Source organism: Semicossyphus pulcher, unplaced genomic scaffold (genome assembly GCF_022749685.1).
Source record: "Semicossyphus pulcher isolate SPU_LCO1_2020_fin unplaced genomic scaffold, fSemPul1.0.p SCAF_13, whole genome shotgun sequence".
NCBI lineage: Eukaryota > Metazoa > Chordata > Actinopteri > Labriformes > Labridae > Semicossyphus > Semicossyphus pulcher.
Genome location: NW_027211637.1, coordinates 2,083,646 through 2,108,907, shown reverse-complemented (window position 1 = coordinate 2,108,907; position 25,262 = coordinate 2,083,646). Strand labels below are relative to the sequence as shown.

The 25,262-nt window shown below is 42.7% G+C and overlaps 2 long non-coding RNA genes across 2 annotated transcripts; both read left to right on the top strand.

The window, feature by feature from the left end:
* The first annotated feature begins 7,324 nt into the window (after positions 1–7,324).
* Positions 7,325–21,044, top strand: LOC138590299 (uncharacterized). Its single transcript, XR_011307947.1, has 3 exons — positions 7,325–7,346; positions 20,439–20,562; positions 20,983–21,044. It is a non-coding gene; the product is annotated as an uncharacterized lncRNA (long non-coding RNA).
* A 1,069-nt stretch (positions 21,045–22,113) lies between these two features.
* LOC138590298 (uncharacterized) lies at positions 22,114–22,716 on the top strand. The gene is made up of 4 exons (XR_011307946.1): positions 22,114–22,197; positions 22,292–22,458; positions 22,561–22,592; positions 22,680–22,716. It is a non-coding gene; the product is annotated as an uncharacterized lncRNA (long non-coding RNA).
* Positions 22,717–25,262: the final 2,546 nt, after the last annotated feature.

Sequence of the window (25,262 nt, the reverse complement as noted above, 5' to 3'; positions counted from 1 at the left end):
TCACATCAGACATGGACACACCTTCATGTGTTCATGAGCTCCTACAGGTGTTCCTCTAATAAATGTCCCTCTGTCATTACAGGTGTGGATCAAAGTTACTACAGCTGCTGGAACCAGGAACTGTTTCAACTGATGCTCAATGTGGAGGACTGAATACAGCCGGGATATTAGTGACAGTCGGTGTTGTTGGGACTTTGTTGTTCATTGCAGTTGTCGTGGCTCTCATAAAAATACTTCAAATCAAAAGTAAGATTTTCTTTGTGTCAATAAAAACTTGATCATGTTTTGATAGATAATACTGTCTGTGACATCATCAAGTTTTTATTCATTGTTTATGTTTTATTACAGGGAGAAGAGACCGGGTATGTTTTATTCTCTCTTTACTCTCAATCCATTTAACAGTGAAATGATTAAATGATGTCACTCACTCATTAATATTTCTCTTAAATGAACAGAGGTATCTCGCACGTATCAGAAGAGAGCAGGTGAGACAGCAGAGTGTTCCTCTGACATGTTCACTGACTGAATCCATTTAACAGTGAAATGATTAAATGATGTCACTCACTCATTAATATTTCTCTTAAATGAACAGAGGTATCTCGCACGTATCAGAAGAGAGCAGGTGAGACAGCAGAGTGTTCCTCTGACATGTTCACTGACTGACTCTGTCAGGTTTTATAAAATGTTCCTGTTATAAATAAATCTCTTCTCTCCTCAGGAGCTGACAGAACAAACCTGAACATGCAGACAGTTTACCGTCACACAGTGATTGGTCCATCAGAGAGGTCAAGCAGAGGTCGTGCAGCAGACTCAGTGTTCAGCTCTCGTGTTTGTGAAGCAGAGAATTGTTTCATTTCTCTCCATGAAGCTGAGCTGACGTCAGCTGAGGTTGTCACTCATGCTACAAACACACACACTATAAACACAAACACAAAGTGGGTCCTTCAACAGTCTGTTATAAACACAAAGTCTTATTTTATATTCATCTGTTTATTTTCTTGTTCTTTTGCTTTCTTGTTTTTCACCTTCTGCAGCAGCTTTAATGTGTCAGCAGCACATGAACCACAGTCACGTCTCATACAGACGATGACGAGTCATTTCAGTCGTTTGCTGAAGATCTCGACTTCTTTATCTGGTTATCTCCAGAGAACAAAGCTGGTTCTCTCGTGATAACGGATCATTTAGTGTCGATGTAGAAAACAGAACAACAGGCTGCTCGCTGTGATATTAAATCAAATTCAAATCAAATGTTATTTGTATAGCGCCAAATCATAACCAGAGTTATCTCAAGACACTTTACAGCAGGTCAGCAGAAGAACCTACGAGACAAGGGAGCGCAAGAACTCCCGGGAAGATATATGGTTAGTAACGTTAATGGGACAAGAAGACACAGAGTTAATGAGCTGCATTAATATAAGAGAGAGAGAGAGAGAGAGACAGACAGACAGAGAGAGAGAGAGAGAGAGAGAGAGAGAGAGAGAGAGAGAGAGAGAGAGAGACTTGGTGTGTCAGATCCCCCCGGCAGTCTAAACCTATAGCAGCATAACTCTGGGCTGGTCCCAGCCTGAGCCAGCCCTAACTATAAGCTTTGTCAAAGAGGAAAGTTTGAACTCTTAAAAGAAGAGAGGGTGTCTGCCTCCCGGACCCTGACTGGTAGATTGTTCCAGAGGAGGGGGGCCTGGTAATTGAAGGCTCTACCTCCAACACTACTCTTAGAGACTTTAGGTACCACAAGCAGGCCTGCATCCTGGGAGCGCAATGTTCTAGAGGGGTAATATGGCACTATGAGCTCTTTAAGATATGATGGTGCCTGACCATTAAGAGCTTTGTAAGTAAGAAGAAGGATTTTAAATTCTATTCTAGATTTCACAGGAAGCCAGTGCAGAGAGGCTAATACAGGAGAGATGTGATCTCTCTTCCTAGTTCTTGTCAGCACACGTGCTGCAGCATTTTGTACCAGCTGCAGAGTTTTTAGTGACTTATTAGAGCAGCCTGATAGTAACGAGTTACAATAATCCAACCTGGAAGTAACGAATGCATGGACGAGTTTTTCTGCATCGTGTTGAGACAGGATGTGTCTGATGTTTGTTGTGACGGTGAAAGAAGGCTGTCCTTGATATTTGTTTTCTGTGGGAGATGAAGGACATATCCTGATCAAACAGAACTCCCAGATTCCTAACAGTAGTGCTGGAGGCCAGGATGATGCCATCTAGGGCAGAGGTTTCATTACAGCTAGTTTAAAAGACAGTGGTACATCGCCTGTCGATAAAGACATATTGATCATATCTAGTAAAGAGGTGCTGATTGAGGGAAAGACTTCCTTCAGCAGCTTGGTTGGAATCGGGTCTTAAAGACAGGTCGATGGTTTAGACGGAGTGATTAGAGAATTTAGCTCAGGAAGGTCAATTGGAGACAAACAGTGTAAACATCAGGTTTTTGAGCAGTTTCCAAAGATACATCTGCACCAGTTAAGGGCAGCAGGTTACAGAGTCTCTAATCTTTAGGATTTTGTCATTAAAGGAGCTCATGAAATCATCACTGCTGAGGGCTATAGGAAAACATGGCTCAATGGAGCTGTGACTCTCTGTCAGCCTGGCTACAGCGCTGAAAAGGTACCTGGGATTGTTTTTATTTTCTTCTATAATTACAGAGCAGGACATGCCATGCTGCCATCGCCCACACTGATGAGGGAAGTTCAGCCTGTTTCTATGTTCGATTGGTGATACGAGTTATGATCATCTGACGTTACGGTGACCTCCAGGAAACAACTGAAATGAGTCGTTATCACGGGAAAACAGAGTAAATGAAATGTACGAGGCATGTTCGCTCAGGGCTTCTGTAAATAGCAGCTTTAAAATCCAGCCTTAAGAGCCGTCCACACCAAGAACAGCATCTATAAATATATCCTCTCTGCTGCTGTGGTTTACAAGTTATTAAAATATTATATGATGTAATATTATGCTGCAAATATCATCAACCAGTTGAGTTGAAGTTTATATCATATTTGAGAGGTCACAGCAATCTCTGACCTTTGACCCAAAATTCAAATCAGTTCAAACCTGAGTCTGCACATTTGTACAGAGGCCGACACGGGCAAACGTGCTCCAGCGGCCTGAAGCTCTTCCATCAGAGGAAAACAGCAGCAGAAACAGAAACCATGCAGAAACCAAAACACATAAAGTCTGAAGGGAAACGTGCTGCAAGAAAAGAGAAACAAAGGCATGAACAGCAAACACAGACGACATAAACACTGAAGCATGATCAGAAACACAGCGCGGAGGAAGAGAGGACGTTAAATTAAATGTCTTATTTGAAATAAAGGATTTTTACCTGTTGTGTAACAGAGCAGCGAGCCGTCACTGAGTTCTTGTGAGGAACAGACTTTAATATCACTTTGTTTTTGTTGTTCTGAATGTTTTTCTGATGCTTCTCTTCACTCTGTGTTTCTCTCTCTGAGTCCACTCTGTGTTTAAATATCACTGCATCAATAAAAGTCTCTTTCTTGAATCTTAAAAGTGTCTGATGTGGATTTATCGTGTGTTTGACTGAAAGGTAACAAGTCATCGTGTTCAACAGGAAGTAAAGAGCGCCGCAGCACAGCTGGACACAGTAATCAGGGAAGAAGTGAGAATAAAGAAGTTCACTGAGTCACTGAATGCAAACGACTTAAAAGTTTAGTTTGTCTGAAACATTTTGCTTCCCTACAGTCTCTTTTTGTTCAGCATCAGAACACAAAAAAAATGATCAACGTGAGAATATTTCTGACATTTAATGGTCTTTACTCCACATTTATCCGCCCTGTCTGGTTTTATAGGATTTTTCTTAAAGCACAAATTGCATTAAAAAGCTCTTTAGAAATCACAGCCCTACTGATAAAAGATTTTTGAGACCAAATCAGTTTAAAGGGGAGAAACTCACAGATTAAAGATGTGTTTACAGAGAGGGAATATCAGAGCCAGAGCGCCCCCTGCTGGATGAACAACATGATGACACCTTCTCAACATCAGGCATATATCAGCCTGTTTTTATTATCGATATTATTATTATTGCCAGAGACAGAGAGAGGTCACAGCATGAAGGGGAACAAAGTGAGAGGAGGGAGGGAGACAGGAGCAGTTTGTTAAACGTCATTCAGTCTCCTCCGGCTCTCAGTCCACCTCTCTTGTGTTTTAAGCAGTGGCGGCTGGCCAATAGAGGGCGCTAGGGCGCCGGCCTCCCTATTGGAGAGTGTGTGTCATCTCTGCTTTAGGGGCGCTTTTTCCAGCGCCCCTAAAGCAGAGACGAGTAGCCAATCAGGGACTGTTGCTGGGGCAAGATATGCGCATATCAACGTGAATTTGGCCAATCAGCGTCATTGAAAATAATCCCCAGAGGTTCGGGTAAATTCGGTTAGTCTCGGTGGTTGAAGTCTGATCAGTCTACGAGTGATGGAAATGACAATGATGGACGCTGACACCGCAAACAACTCTGTACACTCTCCTCTTCAAAATCTGTTCGAGAGGAGAAGTTTAAGTGAAAAATTAGGGATTAAAGAAACTGGACCGGATCAGCCAGATACTAAAATCAACCAACCAGCGAGTGAAAAAGGTAAAACCTACACCAGAGGATTTTCTCCCAACTGGTACACCAGAAAGGCTTGGCTAGCTGGATGTAGCCATTTAATGCACTATTTTGCTCCCCATCTTTACTTTTTAAAACTGTCATAGTGGGATGGTTGTTAAAAACTGAGTATGGCACAGCACAGCTACACCTAGAATATTTTTCACCAGCCGCCACTGGTTTTAAGGATAGACAGGTCAGACCTGTTTGGGTTGTACTTCATGCAAGATAAAATCAGGGTTTTCGTTCACTTTCACACTGACTGTTATTTCTTTTCACCTTCTCAACAGAGAACACAAACTCTGCTCATTTTCACATCGTTTCTCAGGAGGAATTTTTAACTGAATGGAGCCAAAGAAAAACCAACATGGAGCTAATGTAGAATCTTAGGTTTAGTTTTTCTTTGCATCTTAATCTCTTTAAATTATATTTATATGACTCTAGATGCACTTTTTAATAACTAACCAGCTTCATGTTTTAAACCATGAATTTCTCCGCACTAATCTTTAGCACAGATTTATTTTGGTGCTTCTTTCCTGCCGCAGACGTCAGAAATCACCACCTGCAGCTGTGAGGAGAAAACTTCACCAATAATCTTAATCAGACATGAACACCAACCGCTCTGACTGATGTGTTGTCCTGGTCTGCAGCTCTTGTGTCTCTGTGCTGCTGCACAGCCGCCCTCTGCAGAGACTGTGCAGTAAAATGCTTCCAGTGTTTCACAAACTGTGTCTGATTTCTTGGTGCATGACGTCTTTATCCTCAAACCAGCACCTGTCAGCACACACAGAGGTTATTATGGACCTACTCCACTGTAAAGAGCCAACAGCAGCATGCTGAACTTTAATCTGACCATCTTTACATTTTATGAGATGTGAAACAAAAGTTTATGAATTCATGGAAAAATATCTGCACACATGATTTAAGATGGAAGAGTGAATTGATTTCTATCATTGTTGTAAGTCCCACTGATAAACATTAAAGTGTCAGCTGATTCTAACAGCCAGAGGTCTCTGTGAGGACTGACAGTGACCTGTCATTGTGACCACCAACAGATGAAGCAAAGGGTTAAACATTAAACACTGAAGTGGTGATTTGTCCTCAGAATAAATAATGAACAATAACCACTAAGTAACTTTAGGAACAAACAACACAGAGAAATTAATAACTCAATTTTCCAAATCAGCATCACAAGTTTTATTTATGGATTATTTTTCCGTTCCAGCAAAGAACAAGACGCCTGCAGCCTGTGTTTGTTCACTCGGCCTGCTGAGACTGGCCCCGCCTACCTTACACTGTATACAGGAAGTGGTCATGCCTCTTTGATCTTTCAGCCTCTTTTTGTTTCAAATAGTTTCTGTTTCTACAGCCTATGGTTTTAATGCAGCCATATTCCCCCAAAAGGTTGACAAATCATATCACCTCACAGGACTGAGGAAATGTCACAGAGCTCTGCATGACAAATAAAAAAAAACAGTTTCTTGTATCTACTAAAAACACAAAACAAAACAGTTTCTAGTTTCCCTGCCTTCAGAATAAAAGCATGCTGCTTTGTTCAAAATAGGTTTTAATACATTAACTAAGTATCTTATTATCAAACTCAGCCCAAAACCCTACAGACCAGTTTCACTTCTACGCTTCCTGTCAAAAAAACTTGAGCGCACAGTTTTTAATCAAGTCTCTGACTTCCTGTCCGAGAACAATCTGTTGGACCCAAATCAGTCTGTGTTTAAGCGGGGCCACTCTACAGAAACAGCACTACTGTCGGTAACAGTATCACTGCGTCTGGTTAAAGCTGCCGGACAGTCCTCGGCTCTATTGCTGCTAAATCTGTCAGCCGCCTTTGACACAGTGAACCACCAACTCCTCCTCTCCACTCTCTCTGAGCTTGGTATCTCAGGATCTGCCCTCCTCTGGTTCATGTCCTACCTCTCAGGGAGATCTTTCAGAGTATCTTGAAAAGGAGAAGTGTCCAAACCCCACAGCTTATCCACAGGGGTGCCTCAAGGGTCAGTCCCCTTCTCTTTTCAATATATACCACCTCACTTGGTGCAATCATCCGCTCCCATGGTTTCTCATACTATTGCTATGCAGTCGATACCCAGCTCTTCCTGTCATTCCCACCAGACGACACGACGGATCTTGTCATGCCTTGCCGACATCTCTAAATCTAAGTCACTAGCTAGACTCTTTCTCTCAGTATTCCCCCGGTGGTGGAACGAGTTACCAAACTCCATTGAGTCTGCAGAGTCCCTTTCGCCCAGCTCTTTCATCATCACCTCTGACCTTCATGATATTGATGCTATTGATGATGATGACATTGAGGATGTGGTTTCTGTTGATTAGTAGATTCATGATGCTGATGATTACTGTATTGACCTTGTTGATGTTCCTGATGATGATTTTAAAAAATAAAGATATACGCCCTGTGCTCTGCCTGTCAGCACCAGAGTCCGATCACACCTGAAGCTGTTTGTTGGCTCTTACTGACTTTGTTCTCTCCTGTCTTGATCGTTGCTCGTGTTGTATTAAATACAAAAGCATCTGATAAATAACACTGTAACATAAATGTAACATGAGTACTAATATGTAATATTATGTATAAATGCCTCCATTAAACGGTTTGTTTTGATTCACCATTATCACATCACAGCCTGGATTACAAATTTCTTCTTCGGAAGCTTTTATTGTGAAAGGACAGAAAACTGAAAGAAAGACACACTGGCAGTCAGCCTCCATGTAACAAGGTGCGTACTCGTCTTTTTCTTTCCTTATATTCTTTAAATAGAATCACAGTAAATATAAAACTCTGTTGAAGTCAGTAGTTGTTTGTTTTATTATATGTTAACATGCACTGTGATTGTATGGGACAAGATATCTGGAATGAGTCAGGGTCTAAAGTGGAAAACCTGTGGGAAAAAAAGCTTCGTCGAGTGAAGTCGAGTGGAAACTTGTTGAAACTTGTGCACAGCAAGAGTGAAAGTCAGTAAAGAGTACAAAAACGTTTATGAAAAATGAGAATAAAAACAGAATACAGTGATTTACAAATCCTTTTAACCCTTAATTCAGTTGAATGCAACACAAAGACAAGATATTTAATGTTCAAACTGATATACTTAGTTTTTTTTTTAAATATACACACATTCTAAATTTGATGCCTTCAACACATTCCAAAAAAGTTGGGACAGGAGCATGTTCACCACTGTGTGACATCACCTTTTCTCCTAACAGCACTCTGTAAGCGTCTGAGCACTGAAGACACTACGTGTTGAAGTTGTAGAGCATTGGAGTGTGTAGCTGTCGACTTCCGTGTAGAGGATAAGCAAAGCTTAACTCGGTCTCTATTCTTTAGCCATTGGCATATTTATTTGGGGCCAGTACTGGAGGATTCATCTTAATACACTGGCATAAAAACAGAACTGCAGGTGCAGTGCCTGCTCTCCTCTTCATCAACATAACAGGGGGGCACAGAACGTGACATCACATCTGCACGCACATGTGTAATCTTAAACAGAACAGTACAATACATTGAGCAAGGGCGCCATCTAGTGACACCATTTAACACCCCCACTCGCTCTTAGCTCACGAGGTTATACAGAAACAAAACAGAAATAAAGTTTCTCCTTTACCTTAACAATATGAACACACACTCTTTGTGCACTTTTAAGTGCCAAACATGTCCTGAGCAGACTTCTTTAGTTTTCGCTTTGTAGCTGGCTTTGTCATTAAATCGGCAATCCTTTGTTCAGTAGGACAGTATTCCAAGATTACTTTTCCATTGTTTACAGTTTCCCTTATGAAATGGTACTTAATATCAATATGCTTGCACCGTTGTCCGTCCACTGGGTTTCTGGCTAATGATATAGTACCTTGGTTGTTTTCATACACTTGTTTGTGCATATTGGTATTTGTCACTACCTTTGAGTAGCTGTTCCAAATAAATACACTCCTGTATAGCCGACGTTAGGGACATGTATTCTGCCTCGCAGGTCGATAATGCTACTGTCGGTTGTTTCCTCGTTTTCCATAAGATCAAAGAGCTCCCTTTACTTAGACTAACACAATATCCTGATGTACTGCGCCTGTCTGTTACATCTGATGCCCAGTCAGCATCACTGTACACTCTTAGACCTAGTTTCTCTGTGTAATCTCTTTTGAAGAATAACTCCTGTTCTGCAGTACCTTTGAGGTATCTGAACACGTGTTTAACTGTGTTCCAGTGTTCTTCTGTTGGTTCAGCAAAGTGCTGAGATAGTTTACTGACCACAAAATATATATCTGGTCTCCTGCATGTGGACAAGTAAATTTAAATTCCCACTGCTTCTCTATACTTCCGTGGATCTTTCATTTTCTCAGCATTTTCTGTGTACTGAAGTTTTGGCTCACATGGGGTCTCTAGACCTGCAATCCTGCATTTCAAACCTCTCCAATATCTTTCTCACATATCTCTTTTGTGACATTTTGACCTGACCTTCTGTTTGGTCAAAATCTATTCCCAGAAAATGTTTCAACTTTCCTAAGTCTTTCATGTTGAGCCTTTCATTGAGCGTGCTCTTTACACTCTGTAACGATCTGCCTAGACAAATGTGAACCCAAAAGCACGACAACAGACCAGCAATCAAAGTAAATAAAATATATTTATTTACAACTAATTCACAGACCAAAGCACAAAGGTAATAATAAGAAAATCTGAACTCTGAACCCTGATATCAAACCCGACTTCTGATAAACCGAAAATCTCACATGAAAGGAATTAAACACAGAACAAAACCAAAAGACCTATATCTAACAAAACTAAAGGGAATGAGGAAGGGAATGAGGAAGGGAATGACAGGTGGAACCGATTAGGGAGGGGCCAGACAATCACCAGATGCAGGAAACACAGGGGCAGGAAGTAAAGTGATCTGAAACAAGATGGAACAGGGTTACTTTCAAAATAAAACAGGAAATGACAAAACATGAAAGAACGAGACAAAAATAATAACTTAACTGAAGGAAAATGAGGAGACATGACACACTCTTCAGTATATTCTCGTTACTAGCTGCTATGATCAGTATTACCTTTTCATCGTGGTTTTCTTTTGTATACACAGTGATCTGCAGGGTTCTGTGCAAAATCATTTTCAATCAAACATGTGTGTAACATAGCATTCCAGTTCAACCTGACTGTTTTAAGCCAACAAGTGACTTATAATAATAATATAATAATACATTTTATTTGAATGCGCCTTTCTCTGCACTCAAGGACACCGTACATAGATATATATAGATATATATATCTATATATATACACAAAATACACATTAAAAGAGAGAGAGAAAAAAACAAAAACAATAAAAGTGACAAAGCAATTAGCGTCATGTGGAATAGGCAGATTTAAACAAATGTGTTTTGAGTTGTGATTTAAAATCGGGGAATGAATCGATGTTTCTGAGTTGGGGTGGTCATGAATTCCAGAGACGGGGAGCAGAGCGGCTGAAAGCTCTGCTCCCCATAATGGTGAGACGGGCGGAGGGGACAGACAGGTGTAAGGAGGAAGAGGATCTGATGGAGCGGGAGGGAGTGGGAACATGGAGGAGGTTGGACAGATATGGGGGGGGCGAGGTTGTGGATGGCCTTGAATGTTAACAGGAGGACTTTGAATTGAATACGGAACTGAACCGGGAGCCAGTGGAGCTGTTGGAGGACAGGAGTGATGTGGTGGATGGAGGGGGTTCGAGTAATGATACAGGCAGCTGAATTCTGGACCAGTTGAAGTTTATGGATGGATTTGTTAGGGAGGCCGAAGAGGAGGGAGTTACAGTAATCCAGACAGGAAGTGACGAGACTGTGGACAAGGATGGCGGCAGTGTGGGGGGTGAGGGAGGCGCGGAGACGATTGATGTTTCATGGTGGAAGTAGGCAGACCGGGTAATGTTATTGATGTGGGATTGAAAGGATAGTGTGCTCTCAAGGATGACACCCAGACTCTTAACCTGGGTGGAGGGTGAAATGGAGGAGTTATCAATAGTGAGGGAGAAGCTGTTGGTTTTGGATAGAGTGGATTTAGTGCCAATGAGGAAAACTTCGATTTTGTCACTGTTTAATTTAAGAAAGTTTAGGGTGAACCAGGTTTTTATTTCAGAGACGCAGTCAGTGAGGGAGGTCGGCGGGAGAGTGGACGAGGGTGAAGTGGTGAGGTAGAGCTGGGTGTCATCTGCATAACAGTGGAACTGAATGTTAAATTTGCGGAAGATATTGCCGAGGGGAAGGAGGTAGATGATGAAGAGGAGGACTACACCTGTAGTGACGGAGGAAGGAGTGGATTTAAAGGACTTGAGTTGAATGAACTGAATGAGTGCGGCCAGAGAGGTAAGATGTGAACCAGTCTAATGGAGTGTGGGTGATGCCAATGGAAGATAGCCTGTTGAGGAGGGTGGGGTGACAGATGGTATCGAAGGCTGCACTAAGGTCGAGGAGGATGAGGATGGTGAGGAGTCCAGAATCAGCTGCCATAAGGAGGTCATTGGTGATTTTGATGAGTGCTGTTTCAGTGCTATGGAGTGGGCGGAAACCGGACTGGAACTGTTCATACAGGTTATTGTGGGATAGGTGAGAATGGAGTTGGGAGGCAACTGTTTTTTCGAGGATTTTGGAGATGAAGGGTAGATTGGAGATTGGACGGAAGTTGTTGAAGTTGGAGGGGTCGGCGCCAGGTTTTTTCAGAATTGGGGTAATGGCAGCAGTTTTGAAGGATGTAGGGACAGTTCCAGTGATGAGAGAGGAGTGGATGATGGCAGAAATGAGGGGGACCAGAGACGGGAGGCACGTTTTAACAAGTTGTGTAGGGAGGGGGTCCAGTTGACAGGTGGATGGCTTGGATTTCTGGATGAGTTCTGAGATTTCTGAGAGAGTGGGGAGCTGGAAGAAGGGTGTGTGGATGGGTGAAAGTCGGCTGAGATGCTGAGGTGAGGGTTTGAACGAAGGTGCTGGTGGATATTTTGATTTTTGAATTGAAAAAGGACATAAGGGAGTTGCAGAAGGTGGTTGTGTACATGTGAGGGGGGAGAGAGTCCTGGGGTTGGGTGATATTGTTAAGCAGGGAGAACAGTGACTTGGAGTTTCCATCATTTGCGGTGATTATACTAGCAAAGTCATTTAAAACGTCACTATTCGGTTTAGGGGGGCGGTAGACAGTAGCAATGATGGTTGGAGTGGGACCAGACAACTCGCAGACAGTGGATTCGAACGAGCTAGAGACGGGCACGGACACCGACGAGACTTTCCACTTCTCGCGGTAAATTATCGCGACACCCCCCTCCTCCCACCGACCGGAGCCACAGGGTTGACACATGTAAACAAACCCACTAGGAGTGGATTCATTCAGCTGGGAAAAGTCGTTGGGCTGTTGCCATGTCTCGGTTAAACAAAGAAAGTCTAGCTTACGGTCGGTGAGGAGGTCCTGGATAAGATGACCCATGCTTGTCAGTGAGCAGATGTTGAGCAGAGCGAAATTGAGTGCGGTGTTGTCGCAGCTGGTGGTGGTGCTAGCCGACCGAGCTAGGCAGGCTAACACGCTGTGGTTAACAACCCGGCTGGTGGAGCGTGGAGGGTGTCGAGAGCTGGACCAGAAGGACTTTATTGCTGTTGAGCTGTCATGGTGGAAATTCCGGCGGGACCCACGGTGGATGTATCTCCGGCGGGGCTGGAAGGTGATGTCCGGGTGGAGGTGGAGTGCCGCTGGCGCAGGTCCAGGCAGGTGACAGCGCAGCCGGAGCAGGTCAGTATTGAACCAAGCCCGTCACTGGCAGGTGAACAGGCAGTAGAAAGAGCCAGACACATACGTAGCAGATGTATGTCCTACCGGCCCACATTTTGGATGAGGAACCAGGCAGCGCCGATGTCCAGACAAATGCCAGGTGAGGCTCAGGCCGGAACAGGACAGGTGAGCTAACGCTGGTTAAGGCTCACTCAGACGGTAGTGCTGGCAAATCTTAAAAGTATTCCAGTGAAGGCAGTTGCAGGGTCCGATTAGGTCATAAAACCATAGAATAAAGGACGTTACTCGTCGGCCATGATGCCAATATGCTATTATGCAACTTATATACAAGCTTTTCACCTGTTTCTGACTTTTTCTCATAACCCTCTGGTTGCTCGATAAAGATTTCACGATCAATTGGTGCGTGCAAATAGGCTGTCTTAACGTCCATTTGGTGTAAGACTAGACTCTCCTGTGCTGCCTTTTGCATGACCACTCTTACACTTGTCATATCAGCTGTGGGTGAGAATGTCTCCTCATAGTCAATTCCTGGTTTTTGGCTGTAGCCTTTTGCTACAAATCTTGCCTTGTATTTGTCTGATCCATCAATGTCACTTTTGAGTGCGTAGACCCATCGGCCCCCCACGGTCTGTTTGCCTGGTGGCAAATGGGTGAGGCTGAAAGTCTCGTTCTTCTCCAGTGATCGGATTTCCTCGTCCATGGCGTTTTTCCAGTGCCTTGACCTGTTTGACACTATGGCTTCTTGGTAAGTTTGACGAATGTCAGATATTGCTCTATAACACGGGTCGACACGTTTGTAGTTTGCTGCTGTACAAAACCATCATCCAACCCATTTTACTGTACTGCTCCACCTGCTTTTACAACATGCTCTCTGTTAGAACCAGACTAAATTAACATGCATCACCAACACTGCTGCAAAAATCATTGGTTTACCCACACCCAACCTCACAGACTGCAATAACAGGGCCATTACACGCATTGCAAACACAATAGAACAGGACTTTACACATCCACTGCATGACCACCTCATCCCGCTGCCCTCAAGGACCAGGTACCGGACTTTAAGGTGCAGGAAAGCTCGGTTAGGGAAAAGCCTGATTCCTGCAGTGATAGTGGCCCTGAACAAGAGTGTCATGTCTTGTTTTTGTTTTGACTTGTTTTGCACAGTGGTTGTATACTTTGTCAATGTTTATTTGGAGTCTATGTATGTTTGTACAGTCTGTGAAAAAGAATTTCCCCTCTGGGATAATAAAGTTTTAAAGTTTTAAAGTTTAGTCCTCTGCATCCTCAGTCTCAGATTTTGAGACTGCATCCTCAGTCTCAAAATCTTGTAAGCCTGGCTGTGTGTGTTCAGTCTGTTCAGGTAAATTCTCAGGAATACCACTTTAAATGTCTTTACCTGGTGCATTAGTCGCCTTTTCATCAACATCTTCTTTGCTGTCATTTTCCCTGGTATGGACATCTCTGTCATCATATTCTGTGTATGACTCAGGTGTTTGTGTTTCTTTTTCTTTGGCCATCTTGGTTGCAAACTTTTCCAACCTGTGTTTTTGAACCTTCTCTGTGTTGGGATAGTACACTAGGTAAGCTGGGCTGTTTTTATCATAGCCGATAAAAATACCTTCCTCACACCTAGAGTCTAGCTTCCCTTTCTGTTGTTTGTAAGTAAAACACATGGAACCAAATTTCTGTAGCTTGGATATATTTGGTTCTTTACCTGTAAACAGCTCGTATGGTGTTTTCTTTGTGCGTCTACTGTAGCACCTGTTTCTCACGTAAGCTGCTTTTTGTATGGCGTAGTTCCATACTTTATCTGGTAACTGGCTTTCTAGCAATAAGCATCTACTCATATCACAGAGGGTTCGCCAACCCCTCTCTGCTGTCCCATTTTGGTGGGGTGAATAAGGTGCAGATGTCTCGTGTCTAATCTTATTCTTTGTTAACAGTGCCTGGAAGTCTTGGTTAGTGAACTCTGTGCCGTTGTCTGAAAGGATACACTTGACTTCTCCATAAGGTGCTACGTCTGCTAAGAACCTTTCTGTAGCTTGCACTGCATCACTTTTGGACCTTAGAAAGTACACAAACCTGAGTAGTCGTCTGTAAAAGACTGTGCATACCTGTACCCTTCTATGCTTGCTGTTGGCATAGGGCCAGTTAAGTCAGTGTGAACTAGTTTTAAAGGTTTATTAGCCTTTCTGTCTGGCTCCCTATTTCTCGTCTGGGTGAATTTTCCCTGTTTACAAACTTCACATAGCTGAGCTGGTCTGACTGCACTCCCTTTTATCTCCATGCCTTTCACTACACCTTGTAACTTTTGTACATCTTCAAAGTTACAATGACCCAAAATTTCATGCCAAGATTGAATGTCGTGACACCCTTTACACTGATCAACATTCTTCTCAACAGTTGGTAAATAATACAAATTTCCACTCTCGTGGATGTCAAACCTGTTACCGTCCTTTGTAGTCATGTGACTGTCCCCTTTCTGAAACGTGAATGTTGCTCCTCCGTTTGTTGCTCTTGCCACTGAGAAGATGTCATGTGGGTTTGAAGGCATGTAGTGCATTCTGTCGTTGTGCACTGTGTTGTCCTCCAGTGTTGTCTTGTAGACATACGGTTGCTGTTCCTCTCTGTTGTGCTATTCTGCTGCACTTGGTCCCGTCAGCTAACTCCACTGAATAGGTCTTCGGCTGGAACGAGTTGTCGAAGCTTTTAAATTGTCCAATGTCGTTCACAATGTGGGATGTTGCTCCTGTGTCCATCATGATGCCTTTCATCTCTATGTTGTCTGACGACCACTCTTTCTTTGTGTGCTTGGCCTTAAAGAGATGGTCTTGGTCGTTATCCTGTTCCTCTACGACTTTTCCGATGTCATCTCGTCCTCCCTTTTTCTTGCAAATGGATTCTTGGTGTGTTATTTTTGCAGTAGTTGCACCACACTTTTCGATAACACTTTCTTGCCTTGTGTCCTTTCAGTCCACACTTATAACACGCTGGCATCTTCATCTTTTCTGTTGCTGGTGTGTGTCTTGGTGGGGGCTCGGCCTTGCCTTACATACGTTTTCATCACATTATCTGTGGGTTCTGCCGTGTCCATTTTCTCGGTCTTTCATAGATCCGTAGTCTTCTGTTAAAGTCTGTGAATGTAACAGTATCTTTGTTTTGTGTTACATGGACAGCTAGTGGCTTGAAAGAGTCTGGTAGCCCGTTTAATATCATGGCTACAGTCAGTCCATCAGTCTCGCCCGCATCCCGCAGAGCCGTTATGGTGTTCTCTGCTCTTGTCAGTGACACTTTCATTATCTGCCATGCGTAGCTTGGTCAGTGATGTGTACAAGTTTATCATCCATGGCTTACTTTTTCCGGAATAATGCTCGCTCAGCATCTTTCCTGCCAGTGTCAGCGACGTGTCTGATCAGCGATAGGCTTTTATCATCTATCAGTTTTATTAGCTCGGCATAGCAGTCAGCATTTTTCTTTCTATCTTCGGCTGGCCGCTCTTTAGTAGCGCCGGTGGGCTCATTCAAGATAGTCTGCTTTTGCTTCAGAGTGTGTAAGCAGCCTAGAAATCTTGTTTCCCAAAGTTCATACTTATCTTCTGATCCGTCGAACAGAAGTTGTGGTGCCAGGACTCCTGTCACTCTAGACGCCATTTTTTGCTCGCACCAATCTTTCAGCGTGGTCCTTTAGCTTGACAAACTTTTACAAAGCTGAGCTTACTTATCAGTCTCATTGGTCTCCGCGTAATACGTCGCATTAAACTTCTTCAGAGAAAACGCTCACTTATCTCCAAGCTGGTCCTTTTAGTTTGCAGAAGCTCCGTTTAATACTTTACGTTAAACTTCTTCCGGCAAAACTAACTAATGCTACCTTGTTAGCTTGTGTCCAACTTTACCTGGGCCCATAACCTGTAGAGCATTGGAGTGTGTAGCTGTCGACTTCCGTGTAGGGGATAAGCAAAGCTTAACTCGGTCTCTATTCTTTAGCCATTGGCATATTTATTTGGGGCCAGTACTGGAGGTTTCATCTTAATACACTGGCATAAAAACAGAACTGCAGGTGCCGTGCCTGCTCTCCTCTTCATCAACATAACAGGGGGGCACGGAACGTGACGACATCACATCTGCACGCACGTGTAATCTTAAACAGAACAGTACAGTACATTGAGCAAGGGTGCCATATAGTGACAACATTTAACAGAAGTATTGAAAGTGAATTTATTCCCATTCTTGCTTGATGTTCATTTTAAGTTGCTCAACGGTCGGGGTTTCCGTTGTCGTATTTTGTGCTTCATAATGTGCCATACATTTTCAGTGGGAGACAGGTGTGGACTGCATGCAGGCGAGTCTAGTACCTGCAGAATGTGGCTTGGCATTGTCTTGCTGAAATAAGCAGGGACGTGCCTGAAAAAGACGTCGTCTGGATGGAAGCATATGTTGCTCCAAAACCTGTATGTACCTCTCACTATTAATGGTGCCTTCGCAGATGTGCAAGTTACCGATGCCATGGGCACTAATACACCCCCATACCATCACAGATGCTGGCTTTTGAACTTAGCACTGATAACAATCTGGATGGTCCTTTTCCTCTTCAGCCTGGAGGCGTAATAACTAGGAGCCCGTAATAACTTTTTACATATTTATCTTCCCTTTAAACAGTTTGACGCTGAGCCAGGCAGAGTAATCATAAAGCACTGCTAGCTGTACGGCTAACGGAAGCTACAATTAGCAGCGGTTACTTTAGCAAAGCTATCAGTTGATCAGGAGCCGTGTCTCAACAAAGGTTGTGTGATTTCTTTGCTCAAGTTTTAAAGTTGTCAGTAGTACATGACCAACAGAGACACTCCGCTCCAGCAGCGTCCAACATTACAAAGTCTGAGAAGTAATAATGGTGCATTCCATTTGTACTCAGAAGTCAGAATTTCCGAGTTCCCTATCGGAAATTTCAACTGGAATGCCCCCTGAGGTCGGATTTCCGACTCAGTAAGTCGGAGGAACCTCACCAACCCCGACCTCATAATCAAAGATGGCTGCTCCGTGCATCAACAGTAAATGAAAGCTGTAGTATTAACTGTTTATTATCACTTCTGTCTTGTGTCTCATTAAATCAGTCGTACACACAGTACTGTCCAATTTCTACCTGTGGACGCGTTGTGGACCTCATATTTGCAAATGGACCAATGGACTGTACTTATATAGCGCTTTTCTAGTCTTTGCGACCACTCAAAGCTGGTTTTTACACTACGTGTCACATTCACCCATTCACACACATTCAGACACTGATGGCAGAGGCTGCTACGTGAAGTGCCCAACTGTCAATCAGATATCACATTCATACCCGTTGGCTATGCCACCAGGAGCAATTTGGGGTTCAGTGTCTTGCCCAAGGACACTTCGAGCCTGAGGAGCTGGGGATCGAACCTCCGACCTTCCGATTGAAAGACGACCGACTCTACCACTGAGCCACAGCCGCCCCATTTACATTGTTTCTGAATTTGCAGCTCCTTTCTTCTGATCGAAATCGTTCGGGCTGTTGCAGCAGACTTAGGTCTCCCATACATGAAATGGATTCTTGTATAAAAATATTTTGGTTAAATTGATAGATATTGTTATACACACCAAAAACAGCACCAAGTATAGCCTGGTCGTATGGTAGTTGAGACATGTAAACTCAATAGAAGCTCAGAGAGCTTTCAAACTTGACATGTTAGCGTTCAGAAAGTTGCTTAAAGGGATAGTTGGGATTTTTTGACCCCCAGTTGTATGAAATACGTGCCAGTAGTGTAGCGAATGCAAAACTATTAGCTTACTCACCGAGTGCCGTGGTCGGACTTCTGTCTGGTTCCGAACGTAGAGTAAGTAGTTCCGGTGAGATGCCAGGGCCAAAAAGTTTTACCCTACAAAAACAACACGGTGTCATGAACCGGGGACCAAAAATGAAGGACTCAAATGCAAACTCAGACCAGTGGACAGTTTTAATGCCGGGCAAGGTTCAGTACACAAGAAAGGCAGTCAAAAATCAAGCTAAGGTATCCAAAAGACGTGAGGCAAAAGGCAAGGTGAAAAGGCAAACAGGGTCAGAATCAGAGGTCATACACGAGAGCTAGGAACAAAATGCTGGAACGCGACACAAGGGTACAAACGAACTGGCAACGAGACAGGGGAAGACAGGGGGTAAAATACATGAGCTAATGAGGGTGATGAGACACAGCTGGGGAGAGCACAATCAGGAGCAGGTGAGCACACGACGGGGGAGGGGCAGGACACAGACCTGAAACAGAGACAGGGGTGAGTGATTTCAAAATAAAACAGGAAGTACCAGACAAGACACATGAGGAAAAAATAAAAGAAAACTTATCCTAACGGGCAGGCATGACACACGGAGGCAAAGGTGATCCATTTCCAGCACAAAATCACCGTCTGCGGAATTCATATACTGCACTATTTTCTCTCTTGAACAATCCATTATCACTATTATCACCATTTCTCAGGACTGTGTAGGCGTGGCAGATTCCATGTTGATTGACACCTGCCGGGGTCCGCCTGTCCGCGTTCTCATGGCAACTGTCAACACAACAATAGGCTCTTCTCATTTCTCAGTTTGTACCTCCTCGAGTCCTTTCCTCGACTCCTCTCCTCACGTCTTAGTCCCTCCCACCAGAGATGCGAGCGGAGGAGGCGAGGAAGAGACACGAGGAGAAGAGGAGTCGAGGCAACGGACATTTAACAACATGAGACATCCCTGCTTCAGAGCAGTCATTAAAAGCGACGTCAATTAAATATGATGTGTGGCACAGCTGCATCGTCTGTTACAGCCTGCTGTTATATGATCTCTGTCAGCAGAACAGTGTTTATGACAAGTTACCTTTAATTCACTTCACAAAGTGGCAGAATGTGAAGCGAATGTACAGATGTCATACATGTTTATTTTTTACTTAACACACACACTCACACAAATAAGAGGAACATTTATTATAATCCTCAAGCATAACTACGTGGCACCAACAATCATGCCCACAGATATTAACTGTCCAGTGTCCGTTTTATGCACCCGCGAGCATACAGCCGTGTGATCCAGCAGCAACAATAAGGAAATACATTTTACAGCTGACCTTTCTTTGATGGTCAGCACACAGAACTTTAATAAACATGTCCGGACCTGACGGCATGTCTGCAGATTTAAATAATTAATGAGTTACCTGCTGTGCCTCGCGCCAAAATGTTATGTTTTGTTTCTGCTCAAAAACAGTCGATGCCTGAACATCAGGCTGTGGAAGCTTAAAATAAAAAGTCCACGCCTACACCTGTCCTTATTTTGTAGGAGACAATTTGTCTTCTGGTTGTGATGAAGAAATAGAAACTTGTGGACATGCTGTGAGTTAGTCTGGTGTGCACTCTGTTAAATGTGAGACACGCCGCGGAGAATACCTGCTCAGACGGAACAGGTGTCCCAGGCTCCAGCCGTGGTTTGTATATTCCAACCTGTGTTTCACGCCTCTTTTTACGTCACGGTGCCGAAAAGACTTCCGCAAAGGATACACCGGTGTATCCTCGCTCATAGCTCCTCCGGCAAGTCTCCTCGATCCTCGATCCTCTCTCCTCGAGATGCATTTTATGAACTGAGACATCCTTCAAGATGGCGTGCTGAAATTGATTTCCGGGTCACAGGCAGGAGGAGCGAGGAGCGAGGAGGCACAAAATAGAGAAATGAGAAAGGTCTAATGGCGCATGGGAAAGCAGTGTTTCCTGTAGGATTGTTTTCAGCAGCAGGGTAGAGGGTTTGTTGTGCCACCCAGGTATGTGCGCATGTGCACATCATATCAAAACTGTTGCTGTCAGGTGATTCAAAAAATGAATCTAATTAATTAATTAATTGATTTTTTTTGACTACTTTTGCATCAATTTGGGATGCAAAGGAAGGAGAAGAGAAAAATGGACAAACATTTAATGACCAACAGCTCAGAAAGCTGCTCCAAGCCAGGCTGAACTGTAGCCTCCAGGCTTTGGACCGGACCAAAGTTCAGAGTTCATTTGTTTTAAATAAAAAAGTGTGATTGAATATTTTCTCTCTCTGTTCCCAGGTGGTGTCGTGATCAACGTCTCCCTCCATCTCAGATCTCAGTGAGAAGACGTCTTCATGAAAACTGTGATCCTGACGAGACAACGATGTTCAGAGGGACTCTTTGGTCAGCTGCATCACTGCTGGTAAAAGATTTTATTAGTACAGAGATTTTTTTATCTTTTTCTTTTCCATCTAAAGTTCAAAGAAAATAAAACACAGAAATGAACTGAAGAACTGAAGGTGTTTTTCATCAACACACTGAGGGATGAGCAGCTCATTGTCTCTCACCTGCAAAGGTGTAATGATGACAGTTTCTAACTTTAAAGTAGAATAGAGCTGAGCTGATATGTGAACTGTACTGGACGTGTTTCTGTACATTTAATGACCATTTGACTGTGTGGGTGTCTGCACGGGTTCAACACAGACACTAAGTTCAGTCTGATGTCTGTCCAGGTGTTTGATTTTCTTGTTTCACTGACACAAACTCTCTCTCCTCTCCTCTCCTCTCCTCTCCTCTCCTCTCCTCTCCTCTCCTCTCCTCTCCTCTTCTCTCCTCTCCACAGCTACTCGTGCTGAATGTCTTCAGAGGTCATGCTCTCACATGTGATCAATCTGAGTATAAGATAGGAAATAAATGCTGTCTCAAGTGTCCTCCTGGTAAGATCCACCTGAAAATTAAAGGGATATATGTATATATATATATATATATATATTTATATATATTTATATTTATATTTATATATGCTTATGACTTAAAAAATATATTTATATCTGTTTTTTTTTAAACAGGAAGTCGAGTTCAAACTGATTGTAGCTCAGAGTCCAGTAGCACCTCCTGTCTGCCCTGCACTGAGGGAACCTTCATGAACCAGACTACTGACAGTATGCAGTGCTTCTTCTGTAGAGACTGTGATGCAGGTACATTTCTGATAATATAATATAATATAATATAATATAATATAATATAATATTTTCCAAACCTGAGTGGAACACTAAGCGCCACCAAACAAAGCAGGTTAAACAGACAGAGAGCTAAAGAGCAGCTGCTGAGCTAAACGCTGTGACTGCCTGAATCAAAGATCCGTGTTCTCTGTCCAACGAGTGTTCAGATACGAGAGGAGCTGTTTTTTGGGTCAATATTCTGAAACATTTGAGCCTGTTTTGGTTCCACAACTAAATGTGAATGATCTGAGTTATAGCTCAGATGTTTGCTGCATTCACAGCAGCTCAGTTTGTCTCCGTCTGTTTGACTTTGTAGGAACTTTTTGTCCTGTGAGAAACTATTTGAGTTGAGCTAAAGCATCCCTGCTCTACATCCTTACCTTCCTTATAGATGTAGCCTTACCTTATATAGAAGTGCACTCATTAGAGAGAAGATATCTGCCAGGTGTGTTTGGCTGATGGGTCGAGTAGGTCCATAATAACCTCTGTGTGTGTGCTGACAGGTTCTGGTGTGAGGATAAAGACGTCATGTAACCAAACATCAAACACAGTTTGTGAACCACTGGAAGGATTTTACTGCACAGACTCTGCAGAGGACAGCTGTGCAGCAGCACAGAGTTACACAAGCTGCAGACCAGGAGAATACATCAGACAGAGAGGTGAGTTTTATTTCTAATGATAAAATTATGAGACAAAATCACGTCTAAAATCTCCTTTTAACTGGTTTTAATAAATGTGCTGTGTGCAGGAACGTCACAGAGAGTCATCGATTGCTCTGACTGCAGTGATGGAACATTTTCAGATGGGACGTTTACATCTTGTCGACCACACACACGGTGAGTGAAGCTTCACATCAGACATGGACACACCTTCATGAGTCCATGAGCTCCGACAGGTGTTCCTCTAATAAATGTCCCTCTGTCATTACAGGTGTGGATTAAAGTATCTACAGATCCTGGAACCAGGAACTGTTTCAACTGATGCTCAATGTGGAGGACTGAATACACTTGGGATAATGTTTATAGTCTCTAATCTTGTGCTTATTTTATCAGCTGTAGTGATTTTCGTACTGACAATAAAAGGATTTGGAAACAAAAGTAAGATTTTCTTTGTGTCAATAAAAACTTGATCATGTTTTAATAGATAATACTGTCTGTGACATCATCAAGTTTTTATTCAGTGTTTATGTTTTATTACAGGGAAAAAAAGAGAAGAAGAAATTCATGATCTGGTATGTTTTATTCTCTCTTTACTCTCAATCCATTTAACAGTGAAAAAATTAAATGATGTCACTCACTCATTAATATTTCTCTTAAAGGAACAGAGGATTCTCACACGTATCAGAAGAGAGCAGGTGAGACAGCAGAGTGTTCCTCTGACATGTTCACTGACTGACTCTGTCAGGTTTTATAAAATGTTCCTGTTATAAATAAATCTCTTCTCTCCTCAGGAGCTGACAGAACAAACCTGAACATGCAGACAGTTTACCGACACACAGTGATTGGTCCATCAGAGAGGTCAAGCAGAGGTCGTGCAGCAGACTCAGTGTTCAGCTCTCGTGTTTGTGAAGCAGAGAATTGTTTCATTTCTCTCCATGAAGCTGAGCTGACGTCAGCTGAGGTTATTTGGTGTCACTCAGTTTTTTGTCTGTAAATTATGTAAATACATGTTGAGATTAATTATCTTTACTCAGGAAACTTTCATTGTACTTAATGTTAAAGTAATGCGTCTGTTGTCGTAACGCTTGAACAGAGTGACATGTAAAAGAAATGTCTTCATGTGCTCGATCATCATCAGAATGTTTGTGTGACCTGCGTGTTCAGGACGGTCCACGTCTTCATTTCTGTCTTCATACAAACCAAGACTTCACATGAGAAGTTATTCAGACATGTCCACCATTAATCACATGTTTTAATCCTGGCCTCTGTACACTGACCACCTGTTGCTTTAAGAAGTGTCAGGATTACTCACAAAACACTGAGAGGCGGAGCATCGAGCTGTCTGTCAGAATTTTTGTTCCGGCTTTGACTTTGTTTTTGATTCTGCCTGTCGCAATATTGCAATGAATATCGCGAAACAAACAAAAAGATATCGCTATGTATGTTTTTTCCAATATCATGCAGCCCTAGTGGGTTAAATAAAACTGTGAATACTCAACCAATCAGCACTGCAGGCCCTGCAGGCCCTGCCCTGAAGGTTCCTGGACCTTTGGAAAGTTCTACCCCCTGAGCAGGGACTTTTCAGGGGGTAAGTCAATTACCCTGGAACTAAATTTAGACCCTGGTTCCTGCTGTTGAAACGCACAGAGTTCCTAAAAAGGTTCCTAGTTTCTGGGGAAAGTTCCTGCTGTCGAAAAGCACCTTTAGAGATCAGGGCAGAAACTGTCTTCTTTTGAACCACTTTAAAAAGCACGTTATGATGTTTATGTAGTAGTATTCATAGTGTGTGTGTGTGTGTGTGTGTGTGTGTGTGTGTGTGTGTGTGTACATAAATATATATGAGACATTGTTGAACTTTAAAGGATCCAAGATGATGAAGACAATGTTCCTCTGACAATCTCAATTGTGAATTAATCTTTTTTAGGCTGCATTAAATATGAATCAAAAGGATTCTTCAGAGTTTGTAAAAATCATGCTGAACGTTTTTTTCACACTTTACAAAATAAACTACTTTTTATCTTTACCAAGGAAGTGGTTTGTAATTTAGTTGAATGTCTTCTTGCACAGATTTATTTTGGTGCTTCTTTCCTGCTGCAGACATCAGAAATCACCACCTGAGCAGTGAGGAGAAAGTTGTCATGGCCAAGAAAGCTGGCGGTGTTTAAATGTCTTGTGTCTATGTTGTCTTATGGTTTCCTGCTTTATTTTGAAATTCTACTCTCCTCTCGTTTCAGGTAACTTGCCCTGCCCCTTGTGTTTTTCCCGCCAGTCTGATTGTCTTCCCTGCCCTGATTGTTTCCACCTGTTCCCCATTACCCTGTGTTTATATGGTCTGTGTCTCCCTTTGTCTGGTCCCAGTTCGTCTTGTCTCGTGTGCCAGTAAACCAGCTCCGTGCCGTCATCACTTCAGGAATTGTCAGCATTTGCTCCATGCCCGTCTTGTCAGGTTTTGTACTTTTATTTTGATACTTTGTCAAGCCCTTGGTTTTCTTAGTAGGTTTTCCTCCTTGTGAGTGATTTTCTGTTGTTCTTTAATAATTAAAGATTTGTTTATTTTCTACTTTTGCCTCCTGAGTCGTGCATTTGGGTTCAAGTCCTTGTTCAGTCGTGACAAAAGTTCCCCCGAACTTAAACTTCACCAATAATCTTAATCAGACATGAACACCAACCGCTCTGACTGATGTGTTGTCCTGGTCTGCAGCTCTTGTGTCTCTGTGCTGCTGCACAGCCGCCCTCTGCAGAGACTGTGCAGTAAAATCCTTCCAGTGTTTCACAAACTGTGTCTGATTTCTTGGTGCATGACGTCTTTATCCTCACACTAGAACCTGTCAGCACACACAGAGGTTATTATGGACCTACTCCACTTTGACTGTGTTTAATGAACTAACAGCAACATGCTGAACTTTAATCTGACCATCTTTACATTTTCTGAATTAATGTCAAAAAATCTGCACACATGATTTAAGATTTAAGAGGTTGGTCACTCGTACACAGAATGACATTTGATTTCTAACATTACTGCAAGTCCCACTGAAAAAAAAAAAGTCTTATTATTGTTTAAAGAAATTACACATTAAAGTGTCAGCTGATTCTAACAGCCAGAGATCTGAAGCAAAGGGTAGATTAAAACATTCATATCAAATCAAATCAAGTTTATTTATAGAGCACATTTCATACGAAAGGCACGGACTCAATGTGCTTAAGATTAAAAACAGGTCAAAATCATACATGACAAGCATATA